Below are 19312 nucleotides of genomic sequence, written 5' to 3'. Positions count from 1 at the left end.
TCATTTGGGCCATTCGCACTCTCGGTCCCTTTTATCATTTACAATTCTCAGGTGAATCTCTTCGATGCCATATCTTAATACTAGACATTATATTCCTTCTTTTGCATCATCAGAAAAAACAAAGCGTGTTGCTACTAATCATTTCTACTGGGGAGACAAGGAGCATCACAGAACACAGGGTTCAAAATTCCCACCTCGTCCACTTACCAGCTATGACAGTGGACCAGTTACTCAATCTGTTTGAGCCTTGGTTTCCTCTTATTATTGGCATAAGAAAAGGTTGCCATGAGGATCAAACAGGATGGCATCTGAAACTGTGCCTGAAAATACTCAAAAGTATGCTAACTGTAATTCTCCTGCTAGGTTTCCATTCACGCACCATTCTCATTCACACTAACAAACGCTATCCCGGCAAACAGCATCTCACTGCCATTGGGTCCCTGAAAGTGTGTCTTCCCGTGAGCTTCCCCACTCACTTCCTCCAAAGGATGACCAAGGTACACAAGGTCCTACCATCCGAGAGATCACTGATTTCCAAGTTAGCTTTTTCCTACTAAATTCAACTGCAAGAAGTTCGGATGTACTACAGTTGAAAGTGCAGGGTAAATGTATGAATGACCATCCTCTCCCAGCATTTCCAATCATGTCTGGCCTGTCTTCATATCACACTGAGATGTGAGATAGGCAGCGACGGGGTGAATGCAGAGCACGTGCCGATGGCAGCCAAAGAGCCCATCCCTGAGCCATCGCCCATCAAGCACTAGACTTGCAGCTGGTAGAATGCATTCCTCTCCATCCTTTTCTCCTTGCCTTCCTGGTGAAACATTTTACACCACAGAAGCCTTGATTAACCTTCAATGCTTGTCACGTCAAATTTGTCTTGCTCAGAGAAATTGTGACATCTGAAATTCTGCTGTAAGTCTGAAGTCTCCACCTAAAGATTCAAAAGCTAAAAAGTAAAAAAATAAAAACTCCCAACAGGCAGTTGAAGGATTTCAATGTATAACTGGCAAAAGGGTGGTTTTATAGCTTAGATGGCTTATGGCTATTAACTGTAAAATGGGCACACCCTTTGAACCAGCAATTCTTCTAATAAGAATTTACCCAAATGAGATTATTGCACAAGTGTAAAATGATGTACCTACAAGCATGCTTAGAGCAGTAATGATTTCTAGATTGAAAAACTGGAGACAAATGTCTATCAGTAAACCTAGGGTAAAATCTAACAGCCGACCTCCTCAGCAAGCTGCTTCCCTTCTTTTCTACCAGTACTCTGCATTTCCTACACACGAAGTCCAGAGGGATTAGCATGAACTTCTACCCAAATCTGAAGCAATCAGAACACTGCCCTGGTCGCTTCTTTTTTTAACTAATTAATTAATTTATTTGGCTGCGACATGTGGGATCTTTAGCTGCAGCATGCATGTGGAATCTAGTTCCCTGACCAGGGATCGAACCCGGGCCCCTTGCATTGGGAGCGCAGAGTCTTAACCACTGGACCACCAGGGAAGTCCCTGCCCTGGTCACTTTACCTAGAATGGTCCAAGTAGAAGGAAGCCAGGATTTTTTTTTTTTTAATGATTTGTTTGTTTGATGATTAAGTGAAGCTCTCTTTCTCTGGACAGTGAATGGGCCCCTAGAACCACAGCTATTCTGCCACCATGAAGAGCATGAAAAAGAGCAGGGAAGGGAAAATTATAAAGAAAGAAATCCTAAATCCCAATTAAATCATGCCTGAAGACCCTACCTCCCGGATTTTTCAGTATGTTCCTATTATCTAAGCTAGTTTGCCCTGGGATTTGCATTACTTACAATGAAAAGCATCTAATACAACTATTCAGTCACTAAAAAGATGAGATATATTTGTTGACATGGAAAGATGCCCAGAACATGTCATTAGAACAACACAGCAGATTACAGAAAAGCATGTACAGCAAAATTCCATTTATTTAGAATTTTATCTGTATCTTGTGTGTGTATGTACGTGTGTATATGTAATATATATATGTATGTGTGTATATATATATATATATATATATATATATATATATATATATATATATATACACAGAGAGAGAGAGAGACAGAGAAAGACAGACAGAGACAGAGAGATATTCCTGGAAGAATTTTACTAAAATGTCAACAATGGTTAACTGTATTATTTCTGAAGAATTTTCCTTTCCTTTTTTTTTTTTTTTTTTAATTTTTATTTATTTATTTATTTTGGCTGTGCTGGGTCTTCGTTTCTGTGCGAGGGCTTTCTCCAGTTGCAGCAAGTGGGGGCCACTCTTCATCGCGGTGCGCGGGCCTCTCACTATCGCGGCCTCTCTCATTGCAGAGCGCAGGCTCCAGACACGCAGGCTCAGTAGTTGTGGCTCACGGGCCTAGTTGCTCCGCGGCATGTGGGATCTTCCCAGACCAGGGCTCGAACCCGTGTCCCCTGCATCGGCAGGCAGATTCTCAACCACTGCGCCACCAGGGAAGCCCTTCCTTTACTTTTTGTATTCTTGTATAGTGTTTGCTCCCGTACAACAACGTGCATTTTTGGGGGAGGGGGCACAGAAAAACCAAGCTTTAAAAAAAGCTGGCTATTTACTGATTCTGTTTCCCTCTAGTGTAAAATAAGTGGACGGCTTTACCTCATGTCCCTCTCCAAACCCAAATGTTCCGAGGGAAAAAAAAAACAAAAAACTGAAGATGCTACCCAGGCACTCAAAATATTATTTCATTATAAAATTCATGACAAAACAATGAAACTGCTTGAAGATCTGAATTTGTACATGCTGAAAAAGAAACACAGCCAGAGGTGCCTAAGTGTCTTTCTAGAAGAGTGGAAATAATATTAATCAAAAGGAAACATCTTCTTCAAGAAGCTGAGCACTTCATTTTCCAAAAAGGGAAAGTGGCAGTGGCGGGAGGGCGGGAGGTACAGAGGGGGTAACACACGTGACAGTGAGCAGAAAACACCCAGGGGTGGCTGGCGTGGGGGGCCATCACAGAGGGTTTAGCCCTCGGCTGCTGCTGGACACCCACACCCTTCTCTCATGGGGAAAACCTCCCACCCCGAAACCTAACCCCACTCCTCAGCAGTGGAGGACAATTACAGTCACTTTAAATCACTTCAAGCAAACTAAAAACTAGATGTTCTCTGTGAGCTTTTTCAGTTCTAAAGCTATAATCTAACCAAACATATTACGTAAATTGTTGGGAGGAAGAGGATTATCTGAAAGATCCAAACACCACTAGGATAGAAACATCTGAGTGGCTTAGACTTGGCTCGAAGTGACATCTCTGAGAGGAGGCACTGGGTTAGAAACACGTACCAAAGGCAAATGGAAAACCGAAGTCAAAGACAAAAATCTTGATCTGTTTATTGGTGATTTTTACTACAGCTTGTAGGATCTTCTGACTATAAAGTCTCAAAAACTCTGGCTCTAAAATCAGTTAAGTGAAGTAAACATCTCTTTGAAGTAGCAGGAATCCTGTAGATATAAGGTAACTCCAAAAATACTAGGATGGGGGCTTCCCTGGTGGCGCAGTGGTTGAGAATCTGCCTGCTAATGGAGGGAACACGGGTTCGAGCCCTTGTCTGGGAAGATCCCACATGCCGCGGAGCAACTAGGCCCGTGAGCCACAACTGCTGAGAGCCTGCGCGTCTGGAGCCTGTGCTCCGCAACAAGAGAGGCCACGATAGTGAGAGGCCCGTGCACCACGATGAAGAGTGGCCCCCGCTTGCCGCAACTAGAGAAAGCCCTAGCACAGAAACGAAGACCCAACATAGCAATCAATCAATCAATCAATCAATAAATCTAAAAAAAAAAAAAATACTAGGATGGTTTGTTTTACAAGTGAATTTCCTGCACTTGTCTCTTTTACAATAAATTACTATACTGTACCTACACTGTATTTCATGATAATGCCATTGCTCAAAGTCAGTCACCATTTAATTCTGGGAGAGTCCCAATACTCCACGAAAGGAAAGAATCAAAGATAAACACCACCCATAAAATTGTCTATATTACACATTTGCGTTTGCGATCAAATTAAAGATGCATCTCTGGAAAGCATCCCTCCCACTCAAAATCACAAGCATGCCCTAGGTTATCCATTTGTCTCTTCTGTGTCTCGTTCTAATTCATCCCACTTGGATGGACTGTTGGCAGCCTTCAATCTGAAAGGGCATCAGAATGAGAAAGAAGACGCTGAGTGGTTCTCAAACCTCAGTTCCAGTAAGAACCCCCCTTAGGGACCCTCTTCAGTCCTTCTGCACCAGTATCTTGAGGTGGGCTTAAGAAGCTGTACTTTTAATGAGCGTCCTACATAGATGTGAACAGGGTATGGATCACCCTTTGGGGAAGAGTGATGTAGGTTATTACAAGGTGACCAAATCACTTAACAGATCATCAAACCCGATTATATGACTCTCCTTGGATCATTCCATTCTTCTCCACATCCATGGTCACTACTCTTGCCCCTTGTCCAGGAAGTCATTACCACCACCTCTCCCTGGAGTTGACCCTAGTTTCCAAGTTGGTTGTCTTGCTTCCGCTCTTGCCCTCTCCGATTCCTTCTCCAGAAACTTGCCAGAAAGATCTTCCACACTACAAATCACACCACATGACTCTCCCCGAAACCCTTCAATAACTGCTTAGCGGGTAGGGATTTCCATTCCTGGGGATGAAAATGTTTTAGAATAGACACAGGTGGCAACTGCACAACACTGTGAATATACTAAATGCCACTGAATTGTTCACTTCAAAATGGTTCATCTTGTGTTATATAAATTTCACCCCAATTAAAAAAAAAAGAAAAACAAAACAAAAACTTTTCAGTGGTGCCCCACTGCACTCAGGCTAAAATTCAAAGTCCTCAGCCTGGCCTGGTAGGTCTGGCACCATCAGGCCCTAACCTACATCTCGGAGCCTCATTCCAGCCGCCGTCACCCTCACTCTCTGCACTCCAGCCACACTGGCTATCTTCCAGTGACTCTTTCTCACATCTGGGCCTCATACATGGGACCCTCCCCACCGCCTCGCCGTGGGATAACCCCAATCAACCTTCAGGTCTTCATTTATACATTACTCTCCCTTCCCTGACCACCCTCATGGTATCCTTTCAGAGAAATCTGGTCTCTTCCAAGAACTTATCATGAGCTCCAATTACATAATGATTTTTGTTTCACTTGATATTCTTTCCAGTAAACTACGGACTCCCAGGAGGACAGGACCAGGGATTTTTGTTCGCTACTGCATTCCCAGCACCTAGTGGGAACCTGGAAACCATAAATACCTACTCATTTGGCACAAAGATTATGTAGCATGCTTTGCTCCAAAAGCATTAAATCTCTACTACAAAATTAGTATCGAGCTAGGTCAGAATATGATGGGAGATTTAAAATATATATGTCAAGGGCTTCCCTGGTGGCGCAGTGGTTGAGAATCTGCCCGCCAATGCAGGGCACACCGGTTCGAGCCCTGGTCTGGGAAGATCCCACATGCCGCGGAGCAACTAGGCCCGTGAGCCACAAATACTGAGCCTGCGCGTCTGGAGCCTGTGCTCCGCAACAAGAGAGGCCGCGATACTGAGAGGCCTGCGCACCGCGATGAAGAGTGGCCCCTGCTTGCCACAACTAGAGAAAGCCCGCGCACAGAACCAAAGACCCAACACAGCCATAAATAAACAAATAAATAAATTTAAAAAAAAAAAAAGAGCCTCTTATAAAAAATAAATAAATTAATTAAAAAAATAAAATATATATGTCGACATTAATAACTAGATGAGAAAAATCAGAAACTACTTAGGGCCAACTCAACACAGTATGGAGAACCCCCACCAGGCACAGAAAGCAACCTCTGCCTGCTACAGCACCTGCTTTGTGTTTCTGGACAGAATCAAGTCCCCGATGCTCAAGAAAATGCCATTTAAAAACTCTCTCCTGGGGCTTCCCTGGTGGCGCAGTGGTTGGGAGTCTGCCTGCCAATGCAGGGGACACGGGTTCGAGCCCTGGTCTGGGAAGATCCCATATGCCGCGGAACAACTGGGCCCGTGAGCCACAATTACTGAGCCTGCGCGTCTGGAGCCTGTGCTCCGCAATAAGAGAGGCTGCGATAGTGAGAGGCCCGCGCACCGCGGTGAGGAGTGGCCCCCGCTTGCCGCAACTGGAGAGAGCCCTCGCACAGAAACGAAGACCCAACACAGCCATAAATAAATAAATAAAAATTAAAGAAAAAAACTCTCTCCTTGTGCCACTGCACATTGCTGAATAATAAGGAAAGAAACGGAGGCTGTACCTTTTCAGAAAGATGCAACTGAACTGGGTAAAAGACCAGGCTTCAGATGGATGTCAGGAGAAACCGCGGGCTGCCCTCACATGGGCACCACTTTCTTGAAGGAAAGTGCGTAGAGTCCAACCCAGGAAGAAAGGACCTTCAACTCAGTCTGTTCTGAGGGATTTTTTTTTAAAGGGAAATAGAGGAGAAACTCACATAAGAGCAGGCGTAATTGGTATTTTGTTACTAAACAAACTGTTCTTCAATGATTGTAGGTGTGCAAGTGATTTATTCTTTCCAATCTTGCATTTGTATTAACTAGAACCCTAATTTGTCCAAGAGGCTGAAGTGTGTCTTAATTACTCGCCTTCAAAGCTTATGCCCATTTAAAATAAGCTTATTTCTTTTCCATTGTCAGCTCACCCAGAGCCACCTAATCCACAGTCCTCCCGCCCGGCTCTCAACACTTGGGATCACCGTGCAGAGCACAGGCCAGCGAGTGGCCCAGCTCCAAGGAGATCCATCTGTGCAAAATTCTGTGCACCAGCCCACAGGACATTCTCCAGCCCTGTTCCCCCTGCAAGGGCAGGAGAACGTCAGGACCTGAGCACATTTACTACCCATGCCATAGGCTATTTTTCAATACTTAAAACTCTTCTTTAGCCGAAGCTTTGTACTTTCCTAAGCCCCAGTCCTTAGACCTGGTGGTGAATTTAGAGTAACCCCATGTGCGCTGCAATGCCTAAAGGTACTGCTCCTGACATCTGAGGATGGGGCACCTACAACTGGGTTGTCTGTGCGACCTCTTGGCATCTTAGTAGGAGATAGCTCGAAAGCTTTCTCCTTGCTCCAACTCCCAGCTCTCTGTGCTTGGCTGGGGACCCCCCCGGAGAAGGGACAAAGCTGCCCAATGCGGCCAACTATGGGACCAATATGGGAGCAACCAACAAGACTGCTCTCCGACAGGGGAAGGAGCCCGAGCAGAGTCCTTAAGGTAGTGCGCGAGGCCACCATGCCAGCCGGCCACCAGCTTGGCTTCCTCTGACGTGGCTTCTAAATTTGCTTTAGCCTAGAAGATGCTACTTGAGTCCTATTCCCTTCTTCCCAAAGCATCCTTATTAACGTTCTTACCAATGATTTTGTTACAGAACCACATACATTTCTATAGGAGAGGAGGTGGAGGACCCTGAAAACACATTTAGAAAGCATACTTGTGGGGTTTCCCTCGTGGCGCAGTGGTTAAGAATCCGCCTACCAATGCAGGGGACACAGGTTCGATCCCTAGTCCAGGAAGATCCCACATGCCACGGAGCAGCTAAGCCCGTGTGCCACAACTACTGAGCCTGCGCTCCAGAGCCAGCGAGCCACAACTCCTGAAGCCCGCACGCCTAGAGCCTGTGTTCTGCAACAAGAGAAGCCACCGCAACGAGAAGCCCACGCACGGCAATGAAGAGTAGCCCCCGCTCGCCGCAACTAGAGAAAGCCCACGTGCAGCAATGAAGTCCCAACGCAGCCAAAAATAAATAAATTAAATTAAATTAAAAAAAAAAAGAAAGCGTACTTGTGCAGGAAAGTGAAGTGCCAGCAAAACCAAATCCTTAGGTAGCAGAGGTATAACCCGTAAACCAGAGGACATTCAGGAGTGAGTCATGAGACCGACATGTTAATACGGGCATAAGGATATTACACATGGAGATGAGGTCAGTAAGAACCACCGGCAGAAAATAAGGTAGAGATGGTTAGTAAAAGAGGAGCTCAAGGACAAACTAACAAGGACACTAGGAGAGGTTGCCAAAATGCCGAATAAATTTGACAAAGGGAAATTAGTGCTTGGAAAACCAGAGACTAGGAGGGGATGAATAGTCAGTAAAAGGATGGAGGCTCCTGGTGGGAGGGGTGACATTCCAAACGCAGGTACTTTCTGCCAGGATTGGAGCTGGCCAGACTTTTGCAGCGGAAGAAGCCAGAATGTCAGAAAGAGGAAAACGTCATCAGAGTTACACCATGCCCACGCTTTCAGGACCTGCGGACTGTCTAACTAGGAAAATAGGAATCTCTTCAAGTATGTTTCACAGAGGAAATTTACGAGAGAGAATTGGTTACTCAGGTGATGGGGGAGCAGAGAGCCTACACATGACAGTGAGATAATCCAGACATGAGCAACAGCAGGAAGCTGCCGCCTTGCCTAGGCTGACAACAGGCAACGGAAGGAGGGGGTGCTGCTGGAGTCCACGGGCCAAGGTCACTCGTGAGCAGCTAGAACCAGAGAAGGTCTGTCAAGCATGAGTGGCGCTACCAGGGAGGGATTCCCTCTGCCCGCCGCGCGAAGCTGGAGGAAAGCAAAAAATACCCTCCCTGGCTTTGCCCTTCTCCCTGCTGTCTCCCACGTGCCTTCCACGGGCTGAACACAGCAAGCCAGCTGACTCGGAAACCTGGGTGAACAGCCTGCAGGGGTGAGCCTCCGGCACACGGAGGGGAAGGGGGGGAAGGCCAGGAAGCCTGGGGCGAGGACCAGGAGTCACAGCGAGCTGTAATAAGCAAGCCTCTTTCCCAACAGATACACTCTTAAAAGGTTTGTTTACTGCCATATAACGGTCACACAGGAATAAATTAAGTGGAAGCCATACCTGCCGGACTGGCCTGTTGACCTTCCTGCTGCGTGCCGGTGACCCTGATCTATTCTGCACAGTCCCCGAGTTGCACGGGTTGGGGGATCTATTCTATAGTAATACCCTTTCTTCCGTTACAATTAATCCAGGACTAGTCTTAAAAAGTGCATTTTTTTCCCAAAATCCTAGGGGAAAAAAGGTTCTTTGAAAAAATTTTAAAATATAAGTATTTAATAGGAGAAAATATACGCATGCACGCCTGGGCCCACACACCCACCAATGAGTACAGGTGAAACTGGGGAAACCTGACCAAGACTGGCGGACCTCAGAGATCCATGTCCTGGTTGTGACGCTGCCCTATAGGTTTGCACGACGTTACCACAGGGGGGAAATGGGTAAAGGGTACACAGGCTCTGACCATGTTATTTCTGACAACTGCACATGAATCTGTAATGATCTCCAAATAAAAAATTTAATTAAAAAATATCATAAATATGTGCCTACTCTTCTAAATTAATAAGGCCTCTTCCTTTCCCCTGTGTTTCACCCATAGCGTCTCCGGTCTGTACACTCACAAGCGCAGTGTTTCTACCGTCAGGACTCTGATCTCCCGGTGAAGCAAGGCCCAGTAAACCCTGTGCTGGCCCCCTCTACAACTTCTCAGAATTCCATCTTCTCTCTGTCATTGGCTCAATGCTACTTTTGCAGAAATATGATGGTGTTAGGTTGCTCTTGTTTGATTACTCAGCCTTTGCCTTTCTGACTGCAGACGGAGCCAGGACCTCAGTCTTCATGCACGGGACAATTAGGAGACTGCCTGATCTTATTTCAGATCAGCTAACAAGCCTTAACCTGCTCATTTCGTGATTAAGAATTCATTTCAAAACCGCTCTCTTTCTGGATGTATGCTTCCCTTCTCCCAGCCTCCACACCCTTTGATCTCCTTTGGGAGCTGGTGGCCTAAGAACCGGCAGGAGAAACTGCAGAAAAAAAGCCTGGCACTTTGACAGACCAAGAGGAAAGAGCCAGCCCACTCCCAGCTACCACTCATTCACTTAGCTAAAATATAGGCTACGGGAGAAGCGGGGAAAACAATAGATAGAAGTGCATGCTAGGTCTTCCAGAAACTGATGCTGGATGAAAATCCCTTCTTAGCCAAGAGTACGAGGGGAAAGAATCACTATTCTTCACAAAATGGACACGCGCCACAGACGTCCCTCCAACTCTCCTCTACCACTCCACGAAACCCGCCTGTAAAATATAACTTTCTTCCTTTAATGATCTGGTGGTAAATTATTTATATGCTTCAATTTATCTTTCTGACTTCTTTTATTTATGCCCAGAACTGTACTACTTAACTCTAGAGAGCCTGACCACGATTACAGGCAAGGCAGAGGCGTCTCAGCCCTTTAGGGGGTATCAAGCTGGAGGGACAGCAGGCCGAGCCGCGGGTGGAGGCCTGATGTCTCCGTCTTGGGATGAGCTAAGTGAGCACGCGTCTCCGGCCTCTTGGTCCTGCTGACTTTTCCAGCCAGCTTTCCACCCAAATCATTCTTGCATCGTTTCCCCATCTCCAGCCTCCCAGCCACTATCTTCTCTGTTTGTCTAGGCACCGCCACCTCCTAGCTGGTCTCCAGGCCCCCAACTCTTCCTCTATCAATCCATTCCCCACACACCTGCCGGCAAGGTCGTTCTCAGCTGCAAATCATGAGTAACGATGCCCTCACCTTGATTCTTCAGTAGCCCTCTATCACCTGAGGCCGGAGTGCCCAAATTTGCCTAATGAAGAAAACCAGTGGGGGCATTATTTGAAAAATAAATGAAGCAGATTCTTCAGTATCTTCCGTTGGGTTTCTCCAGAAACAGACCTTGAGACAGAATTTATTTACTTTTTGCCTTTTTTTTTTTTTTTCTTTTGGCCGTACTGCGTGGCATGCAGAACTTCCCTGATCAGGGATGGAATCCGCACCCCCTGCAGTGGAAGCGTGGAGTCTTAACTACTGGACCACCAGGGAAGTCCATGAAAGAATTTAAATGCAAGCTATTCTTGTGGGAGCGGGTCCTAGGAAGGACTAGTACAGGAAAGGAAGGCAGCCAACAAAGCCCAGATTATCGATCAGACAGCCACCATGGGCAATGCCATCAGTCTCACTAGGGGATCCTGGGACACAGCGTAGGACACACATCAGTCTCTGCACCTGATGGGCCAAGATGCTAGCGTATTGCCACCCAGCTCTCTTCAGTCATTGGATGAGGTCCACTCCTGGGGCCATCTAACTTCGCTGCCCTACAGCTGCCCCACCTGTGAGAGAGAAAGCCCTCAGGTGGAGAACAGTAGGTGCTTGCAGAAGAATTCTGCAGATGTGCATGGGAGCGGTGAGCATCCGGGCATATGAATGTGTCTACTTGACTTGGCGTGTCCCTGGAGAGTCTGATTCGGGGGGCCGGGGTTGGGACCCAGGAATCAGTACTGTGGCAAGAACGGGGAGACTGTGAAACACTGACCCATATCATAAAGTTCAGAATCTTTGATGGGTCTTACTAGTTCTTCCATGGTCTGCCCCCTGCCCTGCTCTCCAAACTTCCTCTCCCCTCGCCCCCCAGCACAGTCACTTGTAAACCACACTGAATTTGTGCACTTCCTGCAAGTCTTCCCTGCAGGCAGCATATTCTCTGCTACAAGCAGGAACTGTGCCTTAATAATCTCTATGATCCCCAAAGCCAGATACTATGCCAGTCATATAGTAAATGCTCAATAAATGTTTGTTAAAGAAATCATCCTAAAAGGAAACAGTATGGTATTACTTACATAGGTTCTGTGGACATAACTATCTTCCCTATCTCTCAGAATAGTAGTAAAATGAAACAAATATCTATTGAGCCCCTAATATACGGAAGACACTCAGGAATCCCTTCAGAAAAGCTCTATAACCTTTGATCAGCATACACCTTAACAGACACTTGCTGCTACAAAACTGTGAATTAAACCCTACAAGCGAGACAAACAACGGAGGTAGTTGTGCAAAGGTGAAGGATGCTTTACGGGGAATTGAAAGCCTGTCAGGCTTTACCCGACCTGGTGATTCTGCCAGGGCTGTCCCCAGAGACACAGTCGCCCTTCACATACTTCACAGAGATGGAGCAGGATGAAGAAGAAAGTCTTATTTCAATGCCACTGATCTCTCAGGATTAAGACTTCTTCCAATCACCAGAAATTTGGTACCTGGGACCTCGATGGTAACTCTGGGCTCTATCCCTTAAATGCACAACAGCTTCTGTGGTTTTCAAGCTACTCAAGATGCTCTCTTACAAACCAAAGCAGAGGTCTGGACAGTCGGAGTCACTAAAGACCTCATCGGCGGCTTTTCTCCCCGTCTGGGTTATTAACCACAGCGCCCTGGCCACACTCCAGTCTGGATAATTACACTGGGGCGAACAGATTTCACCCTCCAGCTCCAGCTAAATAAAGTATTCCTTCGGCCCAGCTGCCGTTACCTTTGTTATGCTGCTGTGGGCTATTAAAGAGCTCTTCTGTACTTAGGATGGCTGTATTTGTGAAAAATCAATACCCTTGGTATAACTTTCTACACCGACAAGAAGTATATTCCAAAATATCACTGGCTAAGTTAGTTGTTTTGACATGTTTTTATACAGGGCCAGAAACAATTAGAAAAGTACAGTCACTTCTCCTCCATTTCCCCAACTTTTGCTATTCATGCAGATACAGACTGAAATATTTGCAGCATCACATAAAGGAGGTAGCAGGTGCGTACTCCACAAAATACACGCTGAGTGTCTACCACGTGGCAGGCTCTGTTCCGGGCACTGTTGTAAGGGTCATGGGTTATGTTCTCAGCATAAACTTGAACTTTTTCCAAAGGGAATAATTCAATTTAATGCTTCCTCTGCTGCTACATTTCTGAGAATCTGAATACATCATCTTTACTTAAAATCTATCATACACAGGTCTCCCAATCAAATACTATTTCCGTCCACTCTTTAAAAAAAAAAAAAAAATCTACAGGACCTTAAACTCAATGTGTATGTGGGTGGGTGTGGAAGTATATGTGTGTCTAAGAATGAGAAAATATGCTTTCTTGGCCAGCTTGGAAGGCAGCAAATGGGATGCTGCTTGGATAAATATTTATTTGTTTGCTTGTTTAGCAATCATCCTATTTGTGTGGGTGAGAGTTTACAGGTTATAATAGCAGAAGCTGACATAAGGGAATGGAAAACGCAAATATCTCTTGTTTAAAGCTTCTCTTTACTGTATGAAAAAAATACAAATCAGGCCCTTTGGTGCTCTATCATTAGGATGAAAACCATGAAAAGGAAAAGAATGCAAACACATATGCATACACACATTCTCGTGAACATGAAGATAGGAGAGGGAAGTTAATTAAATTTCAAGATTCCAGTGGAATAAATTAAATGTATGAACTACAGGATATTTAACATCATGCCACGCAAAGAGAAATGGTTCTGAATTTTTTTAAATAATAATAACCTTAAAATTCAGATTAATCCTAGAGGATCCAAAGCAAGCACTTGTCCTGAACAAACTACAACCAGACTGTGAAAAATGATCTTAAAAATCAGTGACGTTCACTTGAAATCTGCGAAATTATTATTCTGCTTGGAAATCCTTCTAGCTAGAACAAGTTATAGCAGACTTCTAAAACTAGGTTAAACATGCTGTAAATCAATTTATTTCCCCCTACAAATCTGCTACAGTGCATGCTTTTCTGGTGAAAATGGCTCTGCAATGGTACTTAATACTGTCACTACATTGTTTCTCCAACCAGTCCAATCCAAGTTTTTCTTCCAGTTAAGGTGTATTAAAGTTAAATGACTACCTTTGTCATAAATAATAAATAACAGAATACAGATTCTTTAAAATAGCATAAGGAACCTCAAAATGTATCACACATGCAATACATTGCCTAAGTTTAGAAAAAAGCCTTAATAATGCACATGTGATCCAAGTTCGCCATCCAGTACTCCATTCATTATCATTTCAGAGTTCAGAAGCAATATGCACTATTGCCATCTCTCACAGATAGATGACTTGTCCTCCACAAGCAGGCTTCAGGTAATACATTTGGCAAGACAGCTTTGATAAAAGACTGAAATGAAGATTATGCAGCTACACAAGTCTGTCCCATGTAGTCTATTTTTTTTTAATTTTTATTTTATATTGGAGCATAGGTGATTAACGATGTGTTAGTTTCAGGTGTACAGCAAAGTGATTCAGTTATACATATACATGTATCTATTCTTTTTCAAATTCTTTTCCTATTTAGGTTATTACAAAATAATGAGCAGCGTTCCCTGTGCTATACAGTAAGTCCTTGTTGGTTATCTGTTTTAAATATAGCAGTGTGTACATGTCAATCCCAAACTCCCAATCTATCCACCCCGCCACCCTTCACCCCTGGTAACCATAAATTCGCTCTCTGTGAGTCTGTTTCTGTTTTGTAAATAAGTTCGTTTGTATCTTTTTTTTTTTTTGAGCCGAGATCACTAGATCAACAGTACGTCTCTCACGTTGCAGACAGACCACAACACGTGATTAATTAGCTGTAATGGTTAAACTCTTGCAGGTGTACAAGCTGACCAACACAATCCTCAATCTCATCCCCGTATAAAATTCATTTACAGAATAATAGATCATTAAAGGTTGTGCAAAGATGTAAACAATTACCAAAGCAAGGGACTGGGCTTCCCCAGTTTGAGGAAAGATGTGGAAAGTCACAGGACTTTGCGCGTCTGAGGGCTGAATACACAATGCATCTAAAACCATAATGTAGCCTGGTGTCAACACTGAATTTTGACTCCCAAATATTACTGTATTTTCTAAGTATCTTTATTAGGATAAAAATCTTGGTTACAAATTCTGTGTAAAGAACAAAGAAAGAATAATTTGAGGGAGGAAACAGGAGAAATTTTTTCAAGTGTGACCTAAGACATCCTGGAGATGACTCTGTAACCAGGCTCGAGTTACAACACCTAACCGTGCCTCAGTGTCCCTTAAAACTAAAGGGTTAGGTGAAAGCATCAGTCTCTAACTCCCTCCTGGCAGTAAAATCCAGTCACCTATTTAGGTATCACAGAGAACTCAAGTTTTTGTAAAATCCTAAGAGCATCTGACGGCAGCAGAAAATGTGCTTACGGTGCTTAATGACTATGAAGGGAAGAATGAGAAGGGTCTAAAGAATCCTCCCAGTCTTGCATTTTTCAGTTTATACTAGGCTTAGGAGGGCAATTGAAATTAGATGCTTCATTTCATCCCACAATAACAATATAATTCTTATTATAATAAAAATTTTAAATGTACATTTTAAAAACATCCCCAAAAGGAAACAGCTTCACCTTCCTCAAATGAAAGTTGTTAGTAGATCTGTCTCATTTGGAGGGTTGCGATGCTTGAGCTACAGTTATGAGTGTAAGGATGTGGAAGCAGCTGTCACTGCTTTGTTTTTCATTCACAGTAGGTGGTTGCCGAGCAACAAAATACTATTGTCTGTTTCCATGATCTATTGGCCAATTTTACTGGTGATAATGCTTTCCATAGTTTAAAACAGGGCCACCGTTTGCACAAGAAGAAATGAGAAAAAATTCTAAGGATGACAATAACATATATACAACTAAACACACTGAATGTACCCCCAAATTATGTGTATAAATATATAGCTGTGTGCTGATATACATACATATATTTTGCGTGTGTGTGTGTGTGTGTGTGTGTGTGCGTGACATATACATTTTTGTTCTACCTACCTCCAACCCATCTCAATTTGATAGGCCAAAAACTAGAATCTAAATCCCTGAGGGCAAATCAAAGCATGACCTGGAGATATGAAAACATAGTAAGAATTATTTTCTCAACAATAGCAATAATTTCCAATTTTGCCAGATGTATCAAATTCTGTCCCTTGAATACAAAGTTCTTCAGTCAGAAAAGTAATTCTACCTATATAAAAATTATAAATGGAAAGCCTTTACTATCTACTTTGGAATCATCAAACATATTTAATATGTTGTTTTACTTCAAATCATCTGCTACCACTGTGTACAAAGATAATAATTCAAATGGGAATATTCTGCTTTTCTTTACACCCAAGAATCTTAACATATATTCACTTTTTAAATAATTGAATTGTGCTCCCTGGAATAGCCTCATGTGATTCCCCACTTTGTTTTGATATTGGTTCCTAGGGAATAACAGTCATGCTATGTTACTCTTGCATATTTCACTAGCTTACAAATAAAATAATGCACAGCGTACTCACTATAAAGTTGTCAACATTAGCTTGCATCAGTTGCTGTTTGTTTTCCACTGACAAGGTTTCTAAAGATAAGAATTACAATATTCTTAGATGTAGAGACACAACATCAAAACAGCCTGAAGGAATTAAAGCTGGAAGGTGCCAGAGGCAATCATGCTTTGAAATGAGGAGAAATCAGTGTCACGCACACACATATATTTCTGCAAAGACCCTAAATAATGCCAGAACAGTCTTTGGATTTTATGCAATGCTCATCCGTCTCCCTTCACAATATACCAAAGCACTTTAACTATTTAGTGCATCCCTCTAAAGGAGCCTTTGAAATTCACTTTTTGAAATTTATTACCACTTGCAAATCGATATATTGCAAGAACTGGAATAAGCAAAACCCATTACGTGGATTGACATTATTACTATAAAATCTATCAAAAGGGCAACGTTAGCAAAACAGAAACAAAGTGTGTTAAATAATGAACTGAATACTAGTCAAAATTACTTTTCCGGACAGAGCCATATTCAGCAAAACGCTCCCGGGAGCGCCCATCCGGGTTTCTCCTTCACGTCTCACCCTACACACGACCCACTTCCTTCTCCCTCAGCTTCTCAAGGTTGCTCACCTGTGTCTGGCCCTCACCAAGAAACAATTTCCTTCTCACTTTCTCCACCCTCTTCATAACCCTTAGGCACCCATTACTTTCTCCAAACTACCAGACTCAAGTCTGCAGCCCAGTTTGCCACGAACCTCCCCATAAGCACTTGTTTCCCTCATTCTTCTAGATCTGCTTTAAAAATCTCCACCACAGAGCAAATACAATACTAATAAAAAGAAGGTTACAAGCCAGTTTTTTCTTTTAATATCACAGCAGCAAAATGTTGAGAAAAAAACAGAAAAGGAGAAAAGCAGGAGCGCATTTGGAGGAAGGCGGATGAGAGTGTAGCTATATACACAATGGGACGCGAGGATCCAACCGGGCCCGGCTTCCCCACCTGTCGACCCCACCTCCCCCATGTGCGCGCCGCGGGATGACAACCACAACACTCCAAACCACCCCCCCTCCCCGGAAAGGAGGCGGGGTTACGCCTTCAGCCAATCAGAACCCGCAAGCCCCAGGTGTCCAACCTATGGGGTGGCCGTGGCAGTGCAGGGGGAGGACGTGGGGTGGTCGGGGAGGGGCGGCGTCCGTGGGAGGCGCGCACGTGTGGAGTCCGGAGAAGAGGGGAGGCGGCAGGTGTCCGGCTACCGAGGCGTAGGCTCTGCACCCTGGCAGCCGCCGAGTCCTGCTGCCCAATGCCTCTTTTGCCTTGGGCTGGACCGGGCCTCCCGCCGAGGAAGACCGGTCCACTGTGTCTGAGTTCCCCGAGTAAGGGGACAGTCACAAATAACAACAATAGTACCTAGTTCAGAGAAGGCGGGGAGGAAAGTTTCCGGCCCGCACCCAGAGGAGTCCGCCAGGGCTGGGAGGAGAAGGGATGCAGGGCGGGAGGGTGACAACCGGGAAAGAAGAGAGCAGCGGGAGGGCTGCGCGAGCAGGACGCGGACCCGGGTGCGGTTCAGGGGGCGGCGGGCAGCGGGGTGCGCTGTCCAAGGTGCACAGAAGGTGGGAGGCGCGCGGCGGGCGCGGAGCCCGCAGCCAACACTGGCTGGCGGCGCGGGGGAGAGCTGAGAATAGCTCTCTGGGGCGCCAGGCGCCCCCAGGCTCGTAAAAGTCACCCGGCTGGAGCTGAGGTAGGGAGGGGAAGGGCGCGGGGGGCTGCGGTGAAGCCCCCACGCTCCCCTGTCCCCCTCCCTACCGGCCTCACCTCTAGCTCCATTCCCCTCCCCCCGAGCCCACTCCCCTCCGAGCCTCCGTCCTGGTGCCGCGGCGGAGGCGGAGGCGGCGGCGGCGGCGGGACCGCGGAACCCCCGCTCCGAGCCCGGACGCCCCGGGGATGCTGCGGGCCCCGGAGCAGCTTACCTGGGGCCGCGGTACCGGTAGCGGAGGCAGCCAGCCGCGCGGACCCGGGCGCGGCGCGGCTCCTCCTCGCCTCTGCGTCCTCCTTCTCCGCTTCTCCCCGGACTCGGTCCAGGGCACGGAGCTCTGAGACCGCGCCGGGCTGCAGCTACCTTTCCCACCGCCGCCTCGGCTGCGCTACCGCAGACAGAGGACGCCCAGTGGCGGCTGGAAGCCTGTGTGAGTAGCGGCGCCGGAGAGAGTGGGATCTGCTGAGCGGCGCTGGAGACTCCGCGGCTCAGGGCGCGCGGCCGTGCGCACGCGCGCCGGCGAGTGTGTGTGTGTGTGTGTGTGTGAGCGTGCGCGCGCGCGCCCACGGGAAGGGGGAGTCGCGAGGGGAGAGGGAGAGAGGCCGAGAGACACTCGCAGGGACCGAGGCGAAATTCTTCGCCCTCGGAAATCCGTAAACCAGGGAAAGGAGGATCGAACGTGCGTGTGGCCCGGGGGAGCTGCCCGCGGGGCGGTGGCAGAGGAGGAGGGGAAGGCAGCGCGGCGCGCGCGGGCTCCAGATCCGAGCTGGGCTGGGCCGAGCGGAACGCGCAGCCACCGATGCAGCAGAGGCGGCGCCCGCAGCCCACTGTCGCGCTGCTCCCTCTAGGGAGGGGCCGGGCCGCTCGCTCCCGCCACCGCTGCTGTCCGGACTTCTCGCCTGGGCGCGCGGGAACGGGGATCGAGCCCCCACCGTGGCCACCGCAACCTTGGAGGCGCTCGGCCCGCTGAGGGGCCGAGCGGGGAACCCGGCGCACGTGGCCGATTACCGGCTGGAGCCGGCGCGTGCAAGAGCTGCGGGCGTGGAGTGGGCGGTGGAACCCGGCCGAGCGCGGCCTGCCGCCTAGACTGGGTAGAGGAAGCCGGGCGGGGGAGCGAGGGTGAGGTCGGTCAAGGGTGCGGTCAGCAAGCACAGTCGAGGGTTGTGAGGGCTTCCACTCCAGGCGGAATGTTGCCTTTTTTTCTTCTCGGAGGCCACTTTTCCTCGAAGTTATCCACTTCCCAGGTAAAAGTGCCGGCTTCCTCTTTGTTCGGATTCAGCTAACTGTGCAGGCATCCGGCTTCTTTGAAGTCCGACTTCTCCAAGAACCGGCCAGCCTGGCGCCGCTCTTGGCCCTTTAAACCTCTACTCTCTCATTCATCCGAGCTACATTGTATACCGTAGA

General features: G+C 46.6%; 1 protein-coding gene across 7 annotated transcripts in view; it reads right to left on the bottom strand.

The window, feature by feature from the left end:
* The window catches only part of ENOX1 (ecto-NOX disulfide-thiol exchanger 1), a 612333-nt gene extending 593543 nt beyond the window's left edge, over positions 1–18790 (bottom strand). For 5 of the 7 annotated variants that reach the window (XM_059902643.1, XM_059902648.1, XM_059902652.1 and 2 more), the window contains exon 1: positions 18123–18788. The gene's annotated coding sequence lies outside the window, so the exon portion shown is untranslated. Of the gene's footprint in view, positions 1–18122 lie in introns of all 7 variants that reach the window. The other 2 variants (XM_059902651.1, XM_059902650.1) reach the window with 2 other exon arrangements.
* Between the last annotated feature and the right edge of the window lie 522 nt (positions 18791–19312).

The sequence above is a fragment of the Balaenoptera ricei genome, chromosome 18 (genome assembly GCF_028023285.1).
Source record: "Balaenoptera ricei isolate mBalRic1 chromosome 18, mBalRic1.hap2, whole genome shotgun sequence".
In the NCBI taxonomy this organism is placed as follows: Eukaryota; Metazoa; Chordata; class Mammalia; order Artiodactyla; family Balaenopteridae; genus Balaenoptera; species Balaenoptera ricei.
Note: the sequence above shows the minus strand (reverse complement) of the source record. Positions and strands in the feature narration are given on the sequence as shown.